Genomic DNA, 13,083 nt, shown 5'->3' with positions numbered 1-13,083 from the left:
TGACTACACACACACACGCAGAGATATGTACAGTAAGATACATATGTAGAAGGTGCACACAATATGGAACAGCCACTATACCTACAGTTAACACCTTAACAACTGGACACTGTATGGGCCACCCATACAAATGATAATTGTTGACAGCAACATATACCCACAGAGAGGTCATAGGAAAAAAACACCACACACAGGTTTGCAGAAATGGAAAACCTTTATTTGTGTACTATTACAGTTCTATATGCCATGTCATATAGCTGTTCAGACACTGACATCCATATAAACAGAGTAATGCAACTGTGAACAGTTATACTAATACAGTAGTCTGGAAAGGTTCACAGCTGTTGCTGTCCAGGTCAAGCCCTTCAAATTGTACAATAGTAAAGAAAGACTTGGCCACAGGATACCAAACAATCAACAGTAAGTAATGCAGGTGTATAGTTCAGCAGCCTCTATCTACACCCTGTACAAAATCACTAGGTGGTAAAGAGTTCATTTGACCAAATGGGATGTAACTGTTACATAACAAGGCATATCTGACACCAGCACAAGCACACTGACAAACAGAACAGTCTGTATGGCAAGAGGCAGTAGGCCTGCATTAACCCCGTTTATGTAAGTAATGTAAATATGGGTAAAGTATATGGTACTGTACATCCAGATACCTTAAGGCAGCTCACCCCTGATACTCCCACATTTTGTAACAGCCTAGGTCATTTATGGTGCACCCTCCCAGACTCAATAATACAGGGCCAGATACCACTGTTACATACACTGGCCTCTGGAGTGCATAAGGGCACACATGTATTGTGTAGGTGAAGCCCACATATATATGGCCCCGGCCCCACCATATATGTGGGGAATACAACAGCAGTGGACTGATGGCAGTAATGGCAGTGTGATATACTTACAGCCCACTACAGAACAACCCCTGACAGCATGTTATATGTGTGAAGCTGGGTATGTAGGTGGAGGACAGCGGCTGGAACACAGGCCCATATGTGAAAAACTGTTGCCATACACTAAGCAAGTCACTGGTGTTACAGGATAGTCTGCAACATACCCTTAGTTAGTGAATTGAGGTTAGAAACATAAATGGATGTAGCCATGTACTGATAGCACTCAACACACACACTGCCAGTGAAATATCTGACACAGGACCTGTGTGGTGGACAGACAAAACATGATAGGCACACTTCTGGCCACCAAGAGGATAGGCCCACAGTTGAGAGCTATGCAGACATACTGCATTCCAAGGTAAACTAGTATGTACACACACACACACCCTCAGTACTATGCAAAGCATAACACAACTCTACTCGCAGTCTGTCTGTAGTTCTGGAACCTCCTACAAATATGTGGCTGGCCTGAGTGTGCCGGTTCTCCTGTAAGAAGTATTGCTACCTGCTGTCTGTAACACTGATGCCCACATATAGGAAGGATGTCCATCACACGGGAAAGGTAAAGGGACAGCGCCCACATGATGTAGGGATTTATAGTAGGTGGTTGCCATGACAGTGGTAATTGAAAGTACTACACAGCAAGCTGCATGCAGTTAGCAAGTGTAGGACACTGATTGGTGCAGAGGCCATCACCTGATCAAGTGCATCACCTACTAAAGCCAGGCTGTAATCTATTCAAAGCAGCTCAATCCATTCACTGGGGAGAGAGGTAGAGAGCGAGAGAGAGAGAAAGAGAGAGAAAGAAAGCGAAAGTGTAAGCGTAATTGGAAAACAACAAAAAAAAACTAAAGCTCATCACACTAACAGCTGAAGACACAGGAATTTAGCCAGCTGCCAGTCATAAAGATATGATTTCCACAAAAGGTATGTGAAGAATATGTACATGTATTAGAATGTAGTACCTGGCCCATCATAATGGGATAGATGATGTGGAATGAGTTATATGTGCTATCAGGTGTTGTGATGATGTTTAACTGAACAACTGCTATGGACAATAGTGCCTGTCCCTGTGGGTAGTGGGCCATAGCTGTTAACTGTGCAGGTCAGCACTGACAGACAAAATGTAAGCCATTATAGTGTGTGCTTTGTAATGGGAAGTATGTATAGTACGTGGCCAATATCTGGTGGTGGAAGTAATGCCATTATGATGGACATGTGGGAGCCAGGGCCCACCACTGGCAGGATACTCAGGTGAATCTGTAATGTAGCATGCCAGAATGCCATAGGTGTGTAATAGGGTTACCTGCAATCAGGTCCCACATATACCCCGCTAATGTCAGCCCATGTGGCACCTGTCTATGTTGTAGCAAGGCAGAACATTGCAGCTGTGCAGGAAGGTGTTGTGAGATTGTGGCTCTGATATCTGAATGTACCCCACATATAGGTATGCATATGTGAACATATGTCACATATATAATATATGAGGATATATATATATATATATATATATATATATATATATATATATATATATATATATATACCTATGTTTAGACATATATATGTGCACATATATATGACATCACATATATCTACACATATATAGATATATACCTATATGCACATATCTACAAACACACAAACATATGTATGTAAAGACATGTCCCCTATATCACTACCACAGTGATGTGTGCTATGTGCGAGGCAGCATGACACATAGCAATACACACAGATATCTATAGCTGGCAGTGTGTGCACCATGGGCAGCTATGTAACATGTTAGTCCATTGTTGGAACCACATTGCCCCCATCTGTGAAGTATGCAATGGGAATATGGGGAAGTCTGGCAGGTACACATGTGGAGGTGGTCAGGATTGGTAGATAGAGAGGCCAGTTTACAGGGGTGGTATGTGACACATGTGGTGGGTAAACACTGTGGATGGTGTGTGTGTGGTCTGTGATGTGGACGCCTCATGGTCCCCAATATGGGCATAATGGGAACAAGCCTCCCACCAACTGTCACTCACAACAGCAAAATCATGTCCCGAAGGTGCCTGGTCTGGAGGCTGAGCAGGAGGAATATGTTGGCCGTGTGAATGTGCACTGGGTGCCTCAGACTGATGTAACACATCCCTCATGCGTCTGTGGAGTCTGGTATGGAACAGACCCTAGACCTGAGCTCAGGGGACAGAAACATGTCGGTGTGTGCCCTGAGGTGGGGGGGGGCAATATCCACTGTGTGGTTCCACCTGATGGTATTGCTGTAACAGTACATGAGGAGGCCCCAGGTTGGAACACACATGTGATGTGGCCAGGTATCATGGGCAGATGGGTGTGGAGAGGTGGATCATTTGGCCAATAGAACATATACATGTTATTGTGTCACTGTTATAGACTATTTGTTGGCAGTAATAGTCCACACAATCCCAGTACATGTCCAACAGCATGCATAGATATTCCCAATAACACAGACTGTCAGATGTGCAGCAATCTAGGAGCAGCCATGCCACTGGTATATATGTAACCATAGTGGCCCTGACAATGGCATGCAGGTAAATAGTCTGTAACAGACCAGCAATGATAGTGTCCACACAGGGGATATGGCTACAATCACATAGCAGAAGGTGTGGTACAATACAACATCTGAAAGAAATGTTAGTTAAGCTGTAGCCATACCTAATGAGTTGTGTGTATAGTATATAGATATGGTGGGGGATGACAGATGTTTATTACGAAATGTGGTAACCTTGCCATATGAGTTGCTCAGACCTGTTTCCATCTTTATGCCTTTCAGCCAAGATGGCACATGCACAGTTGCCCACCTTTTCCAATGTTAAGAATGACATGGTGATAGCACTCATAATCCAGCACTATCCACTGCTGTTTGGCAGTCACGCACATGAACAGCAGGAGTGGACCGCCCTGTGGAATGGCCTAGTCCACAGGGTCAATGATGTCAGAATGCACAACTGCAGTTATGAGCAAGTCCGACATCATTGTACTGACCTGCTTTGCAATGCCCATCGGCGTGCTGCTGCAGTCTGGGGAGATCACCTCACCACAGGAGGAGGCAATGCCATCCATCCCCCCTGACACGTGTGGAGGAGCTCCTTGCCACCCTCGTGGCACCTGCCCATCCAGAACACCAACAACCACTGGAACCATTCATGGAGGTGGGTATCACCCGCACACCAGCTGAGGAGCGTGCAGGTAAGGACACAGGGCACATCAGTAGACCACTGTTGTGTAAATATCCACAGTGGTACAGATAGTTCATGCATATCTGACATGTCATAGATATATTGTGTTGCTGCATTGTAGTGATAAACAGATGTCCAGATGTGGTAGTATTGTAGGAATTTACCATTGATGTATGCTAGTACTGCACCCAGCCTGTAGCAGTGCCACAGGTGTGGCCACTGACATTGCATCTCTCACCCTGTTATGTAGGTCCATCCAGGATAACAACAAGGCAGCAGCCTGTAGCTGGTGAGTATGTTTTATGTAGATGCAAAGCAACACACCGAGCATGTAATGGTGATGGTATATTCCATGCACACATCTAACACACCTACCCTGAATGCATGCTGCACATGTGCATGTATTGTTGCTGTGAAATGCACAGTCTCACAGGGGTGACCATGATGGGGTATTGGAAGGGTATGTCACACACCTGCATGATAACTAACATCCTGTCATTGTGGAATGTGTCTACAGAGAGTAACATACTGTTGGTATTCATGGCCTACAGTAGTGACATGTTCTGAACAACACCCATATGTAGTGCAACACCAGTGTATATACCTGTAGGACAATGCCAACTGCTGCAGAGATACACTATGGCATAACTTATTACAGTAGTCCACATTATCAGTTGGGCCTAGGCTGCAACATGTGGTGTTCAGTGTATGGGACACTGCAAAGTGACGCAAATGTGTAGGGCTTACCTCTCATGCATCTGCATAAAAGCTGAGGGGGGGGGTCTCAGCATGACACACCAGTGCACTGCAACAGGGATCCTAAGGATGGTAGTAATGGCTCTATCTGCATATAGTCAGGTTCAGGACCTGTGGCAGCTGTAACCCTACCCACACTGCAATAATGACTGCATTGTGTGAACACCATGGGATGTGCACATGAGTTGACCTTGCAATCATGCAGATTAGGGGACATGTGTAGGGCAGACTGAACATACACTGGCAAATGCAGAAGGCCCACACTGGTATACCCCTGCCATGAGCAGTGACTGCTGTAGTACACACAACAAAAGGTGTGATAAACCATCATGATAAGGGTGTGCACACATATGCCCACATGGTGTGTATGCATTGTGGTCAGCAGCCACACACCTAACACAATCTGTAGACACTGCATGCGAAAGTACAGGACATATGTCACATACGGTGCTTGGGTACTGCTAAGATATGCGGTGATGTGGTCCCATGGGAGATCAAGGATGTGTGTGTAAAGTCAATAAAGATATGTACACCCTCCATAGCCATGGTATGCTCTGATGGTTTTCAGTGTAGGAATTTCTGCAGTGATCATACATGGTCTGTTGATGTTGACAGCTGTAACTCAGGCATCAGGCATTCACAAATGACAACAGTCCAGATATCATCCCGGGTATGTGTTGCTGAAAACACAGGGGCTGTGAGAAGTAACACTGACATAACTGACACAGTACTACACATTCTGCAATGGGTTGTACACCTGTGAGTTGTGGTGCACAGTACAAGGCAGGGTGCAGAACAGGTGCACAGCAATACTGTGTACATGGGTGCAGTGGAATTCAGGGAAGGGGCATTACCTAGTGACACAGCACATGCATCACACACATGTATACTGTTGCTAGCATGGATTGACTATAGCTGAACTGCATACTGTTCTGTATTATATGTTCTGCATTTTGGAAGATTGGTAATAGGAGGACTGTGTGTATGATCATTGTGCAACCTCACCTGTACGTGTGTGTGCATCCTCGTGATTAGTTAGTTTGCCTGGAGGGTCACTCTGGTGAAGTGATGGGAGGTAGAAGCATGTATGCATGCATGTGTGTGCATGACCTCACCAAGGCTTTTGACACCATCCTCCATTCTGGAATTATAGCTAAACTCACTAAACTAGGTATAAATCCCTGTGTCACAAGATGGGTTGCCAACTGTCTCACTTACAGAACCCATACTGTAAAAGTTGCAGAATCCAAATCTGACCTCAAAGCAGTGACAAGTGGAGTACCACAGGGTTCCATCCTGGGACCTCTCCTGTTTGGTATCTACTTCTCTGAAGTACAGGCTAACACAGAAGGCCTCTGGCTAATGAAGTTCACAGATGACTGCAAACTAGGAGCCATAGTCAAGTCCCCAAATGATGTGGACATCCTACAGAAGGGTCTCGTTGAGACAGATGCCTGGTGTCAGAGCCATGGTCTCAAGCTCAATGCCAAAAAGTGCAGTGTCATCCCCTTTGGTAAAAACTCTTTACCCATAAACTACCAAATAAGCAGCAATCTACTTAACACTGAATGTGTGATAAGAGACCTTGGGACCCAGGTGGGACCCAGGTGGACAGTAGTCTCTCCTTTGATAGTCACATCGCCACAGTAGTCAGGAAGTCCTTCTACATGGCACACCTCATCATAAAAGAGTTCTCATCCAGGAAAAAAGAGGTCATTGTTCCCCTCTACTAGATACTCATTAGACCCATTAGAGAGTACAAAGCCCCTTTTGGAATGTACCTCACAAGACATCTGCAGCAGCTGGAAAGGCCACAGAAGTACCTCACAAAGAGGATTACTGGCCTCAAACAAATGCCCACTGACCGCCTCAAAAAACTCCAGCTTTACTTTGTAGCATATCGCCTACTCCGAGGTGATCTCTGCCTAACATATAAAGCTATGTCAAACCCAGAGCTGTTGGACATGCTACACCTAAAGAAATCCCAATGCCTCTGAGCTACATGCTCTAGGGACCTAAGCCTCGTCAACACAATAAACAGGACATGCTGGAGGGATAGATTCCTGTCCCAGAGGCTTCCCATACTCTGGAACAGGCTACCCATTTATGTCAAGCAAAGTTATTCATTAGCGCTCTTCAAGAAAAATCTTGATGAGTGGATGGGAAATAGGAAATACACCCCGGAGATCACTTCTGTGTCTCTGCTTGACAGTGGCACAGGAAAATAACTTTCTTGGGTGGCGTAAGCCAGGGAACCTTGTTGGCTAGGCTTATGTATGCCCTTGGGCCGATAGCCTAGTACCTACCTATGAACCTATGAACCCATGAACCTATGTGTGTGTTTGTATGTGTGGCCATGTATGCACATGTGTGATTGTGGGGTGTTCATATGGCTGTACCCCCCTTTGGGACCATGCAGTACATGGATATGGACTGCCACATTACACACCAGGAATATCTGTCATGTGTGTAATCACAGGACAGCAAATAGTATAATATGGTCAGCAGCATGGAATAGGCATCCAGAGGGAAGGTAGACTCCAGGTACACACTTAATATCACAGTCAGCAGAGAGGTCACCTACAATCCATGTATGCAACTCTACAGATGCATTGGGGAAGTAATAGTTAACACCAGGGAGTGTATCCAAATATTACAGGTGTCTCATGATGGACTGATGGAGCGGCATATCTGGCATGCACTGAGTATTACATACACATGACACACCAGTGTGAGGTATTATGGATACAACATAGTATCCCACACAAATGTGGGCCATGCACATCATTTCCGGCCATACAGAGGGTGCATACTGAATGGCAGCAGTGAGGCCATGTAAATCCACTACACACAGTTCAGGTAGGTAAAGTAGCAACAAGCCTTGTGTTGTGACAACTTGTGTGGGCATTTAGGGGACTGTGATGTTAATGAGTGGTATCGATGTGTGTATGTTAACAAGTGTGATGCAGCATGGGGTAACACATGGACATATACGTGGGACAGTCTGTAAAGCCATGGACAGGTAGGTATTACGGAGGTGTGTGTGTGTGTGAGTGTGTGTGTGTGTGTGTGTGTGTGTGTGTGTGTGTGTGTGTGTGTGCATGCGTGTGTGTGCGTGTGTGTGTGTGTGTGTACTGTTAGGCAATGCTGTACAGGTTTTAAAGTGTGTTTATTGTTTTCCCCCACAGGTGGCGAGGTGGGTCAGGGTCCCTCCTGCATGCAATCTGATGTAGGTGTCCATACATCACCGATAATGATGATAATAATGTTGAGGCACAGGTGGGGCTGTCAGGGGCCGACACTGTGCCAACATTTGACATCCCCCTTTTAGCCACCCCACCTCTGCACACAGTTTCAGTGCCTATACCCACCCCATCACCAGTGGCCATAGCAGAGGGATAGCTGGCATTCAGTGGCAATACACAGGAAATTGTGGTAACCATGCCTAGTATGTCCAGTCACAGCAGGCATAGCAAGATGTCCGGCAGGCTGCCACATAGGCAGATGTCCCAGGGTGCTCGTGGTAGGGCTGCTGGACATCATGCCCCTGGCAGAGGTGACATGGCTGCTATTGGCAGAAGTATGTTTCAGGCTGTAATGGTGGCCCAGGTATGTATTGAGCATTACACCAGACTGGGCCTTAGGCTGCAGAGGGCTGCTCTCACATCTGTAAGCAACAACCTCCATGAATTGTCTTGTGCCATCCATACTTATACTGAGCAAGCAGATAGATGGCATGATGAGATGATGGCCCTCATCGGCTGTGGTGTGTCCATGCTTTGATGTGTAGTGGGGATGTGGTGACACCCATGTGGGCGTGGACCAGCAAAACCAACAGCTGGCAGTCAACATAGAAGTGCTAGGACACCAAGGGTCTCCCGTAGTGGCAGTAGCAGCCCCGGCAGTGTTGGGGTTGTGATGTCCACACCACAGCAGGCCATGTGCACGTGGTCCTGGCCAGTCCCAGGAGGGACCTGGTACCAGCAGATAAATGTCATCAGCAGGTGAGAGTAGCACATCGATGCCTGTACCCAGACATGCCTACAGAACCCCTGGCAGGCATAGTGCATGTGTCCATGGCTGGAGGCAGTGAACTGCACACCCTGCCAGGTATGGTCTGCAGCTGTCCATAAACACCTGTGTAGGGCAGCCACATGGCAGAACTGTGTGCATCCATACCCACACACTGTGCAAACACACCTAGGGCAACCCCATACCTACACACACCACATCACCTCGGCCAGTTCCCCAGAGTACACCCCTCACCCACACACATGGTGTCAAATGTATGGCCCACCCTCAGCCAAACCACCACCAAACCAAACCAACACCACACCCTGTGCATATGATGATACCTGTGCCCCGTCCCTGTCATCCATACCATCAATGCAGGGACAGGCTGATATTGTTCTGATGCACATGGTGAATGTACAACAGTGTACTACAGTCCTGCAGTGTAACATGTTGTATGGAGTAGAGTGTGAGGCATATTTGACAGGTAGTGTAGCCATCCAGCAATGATACCTTATAACTGTTAGTAACACTGGTTGGTTGTGGTCTCTAAAATGTTATCCAATTGTGTTATAGGTGTACATGTATCAGCACCAGGATGCTCTGTGCATATGATGATACCTGTGCCCCATCCCTGTCATCCATACCATTGATGCAGGGATAGTCTGATATGGTTCTGATGCACATGGTGACTGTACAACAGTGTACTACAGACCTGCAGTGTAACATGTTGTATGGAGTAGAGTGTGAGGCATATTTGACAGGTAGTGTAGCCATCCAGCAATGATGCCTTATAGCTGTTAGTAACACTGGTTGGTTGTGGTCTCTAAAATGTTATCCAATTGTGTTGTAGGTGTACATGTGTCAGCACAAGGATGCCCTGTGCATATGACGATACCTCTGCCGCATTCCTGTCATCCATACCATCGATGCGGGTACAGGATGATATGGTTCTGATGCACATGATGACTGTACAACAGTGTACCACAGTGCTGAAGTGTAACATGTTGTAGAGAGGAGAGTGTGAGGCATATTTGGCAGGTAGTGTAGCCATCCAGCAATGATGCCTTATAGCTGTTAGTAACACTGGTTGATTGCAGTATCTATAATGTTATCCATGTGTGTTGTAGGTGTACATGTGTCAGCACGAGGATGGACTGCAGTCATATTGCACAACGGGGTATGTCACTGTGCTGACACAATGGCTGTGACATATCTGGAGTACAGTCGAACACATTTCACAGGTTACTATACATGTTATTGCCTGTGCCACATGGACAGGTGGCCCGCTGAGGCATGTATACCCTGCAACCTGATGTAGACCCATCCACATACACGCACACTGTTACTTGCCAACACTGGAACTAGACTCCTACCTAGCTATGTCGTAATACTGACATGTGTGGCTTGCATTGCACACACCACACAGTGTTTAGGGTGAGGTATGTCCTAGGTTTTGTGGTACATGCAGAACATCCCCTGGCATGTACAGTATGCTAATGGGGGATGTAACGGGTGTATTTGGATGATACATAGTGTGACATACCGTCATATACACATTTACAGACACATAACAGGTAGACACACATCTGAGATACCAGGGCCTGCTAACTACCTTGACCCTGTCTCCAATGTTTTACAGGTAGGCTGCCCACATCACATGCATAACTGGCTTGGATTGTGGTAACAGTTACATGTATAATACGAGACACTAAAACCAGGAAATAAACACAAAAAGGATCCAAATAGGAGCAAAACCAATGCCAAGTAAACCAAAACGTGCTGAAACACAGGACAAATTTATTGCAGTAAAGCGCTTTTCGTCTGTGTGGTACACAGACTTCTTCAGACAAAAAGAACATTAGTTAATCACAGCTTATATACATCCCTAAATTGCCTAATTGACTAAGACCAAGCACAATTAGGTTAAACTGAATTAGTGAAGTAATGAAGTCAATATTACCTACACATTGCCTGCTAAATTCAAAACATTATAAGGTAATGTGTGTTTAAAAATGTGTGTTTAAAAATAGCCTTAGTAAAGATGGCTACACTTAGAAGTAAAATACAAGAATATAAGAATGTAAAAATATAATATATATGTCAAAGAAATATACAATAAAAAACTGCTACCTAAAATAAACAACAATGAATACAATCACATTCCCACAAGCAAGCATTGCATATTACATAAGAAAATATAATCAGTTAACCCCACAAACTATTTCCTTAAGGTATTAATCTATATTTAACCTTTAAGCGAATGTCGATGTGTATACAAGTTTAAGTGGAACAGTTCATATAAAGGTGCATCAATTCAAGTAAAAGTATATGTACTTAAATACGTATATATACATTTAAATTGAAATTTGCATTAACAAAATTGCAACTGTAGCTATGCTGATGTAAATCATACAATCATATTCATACCCTCTCTAATGTTTACCTATATAAAGATCTTTGAAACTGCTCATCTTAATAAATTCCTCAATTTAAGCAGAGAACTGATGGAACAACCCTCATTAAGACCAGGGAAAGCGTAGGCATTCAGTCTAATCTGCCATCTCAGTTCTAGTGCTTCTAAGAGTAACTGTGATGGGGCCCCTCTTTTGTTCTCAACTAGTTGCTCCTATTTGAACAGTTACATGTATGATTGATGGTGACAGTGGTAACCATAACGTGGTACATGGGACATATAACTGGTGTAACTTGATGTAGTAACAGTGTACACAGCACCCACATCCCCCACTGGATATTATACTCCCTGAAACCCATGATGACACTCTGCCATACCCACCATCACACATTGGCCATGACTGTGATACAACCCATAGTATACCCCAGCATTGGTACTACAGGGATATGCATCTCATGCACATGTCACATGCATAGTAGGGAGTCAGTCAAGTGTAGGTTGCCTGTACATATCCCAGCTGGATACCTGCCATCTGTACATCTGTACAGGGACTGACAGTCATCAGCTTGGCAGGTAGCTATGCAGTAGCATGAGTGCATTGACAGACCAGTAAGGGGTATATACTGTGACACAGCTCACACACGAGGGATACAACAGGGAGCCGTCAGTGTCCAGCCATGCTCGCAGGTGTGCCTGTTGTCAGTACTACATTAAGCACTCTGCTCTTGCCTGGGTTACCACCGTCAACAGTAGTACTGTCATGATACATTACATGCCAGTGTGACAGCATGTACCCTGGGCTACTACACCTGTATGTCACACATTCACATGGATAACAGTACTGTACAGGCCTCATATATGTATGTGTCCCACACATGATACTCACACCTCTTGCTACTGTAATGACAGCACAGAGGTGCATGTATTGTACATGGCATTACATACACTTATTACAGGTTATCAGACTGGATTGTGTGTCCTGGTTACCACGGCTAAGCTATGCTTAGCAAATATCAACATTGCTGCAATATAACAGCTAAGCTGATTTGCACACTGGTAAGTGCTGCCCTCACTTTGTAAGTGCCTGTACATTTACCCATAGCTTAGCACCGCTTAGCTTCGAGCAAACCCATGCAAACCCACTTAAAGCTGCTCAACACTGAATTAACCACTCTGTATCCGACAGTCCTTGTTCTGCCCAGCAACAAAATGAATGCCCCCCATGCAGGTCTTGAACCCAGGACCCTTTATATTGAAGTCACAGCACTTAACCACTACGCCATGACCGCTGTGGAGACAGCTGTTGTTTTACCAATATAGCTGTCAGTACATATATTGAGTAGTATTGTGCAATTGTCTTTAGTTCCTAATTTGTGTAGTCATTGTTATTATTATGACTGTTGCATCACATATGCTGTTTTATCATTATGTGTACATAGCAGATACATATGGTGAGATACATGTGGGAGGGTATACACAACAGTGACGTTTACTCATGACAGGAATATGGTTGTATACATATCATAGGTGTATATATGTCTACATGTACATACACATGTATACTCATACATATGTCTGTATATACATCTGTATAGTGCTACATATATATGGTCATGTGTACATCTCTTCGTATATACATATGTATACATAATTCTACATAGATATATGTGTATATAGCTATATATGTATGCACATCCTATGTGCACAGATATGCATAGTTATGTTGGTATATATATATATATATATATATATATATATATATATATATATAGCTATATGTGCATCCATATCTTTTCTG

The sequence above is a fragment of the Protopterus annectens genome, chromosome 15.part0, assembly GCF_019279795.1.
Source record: "Protopterus annectens isolate FY-2018-M chromosome 15.part0, PAN1.0, whole genome shotgun sequence".
Classification (NCBI taxonomy): domain Eukaryota; kingdom Metazoa; phylum Chordata; order Ceratodontiformes; family Protopteridae; genus Protopterus; species Protopterus annectens.
The sequence above is the reverse complement of the archived record's forward strand: the minus strand, read 5'-3'. Positions refer to the sequence as shown.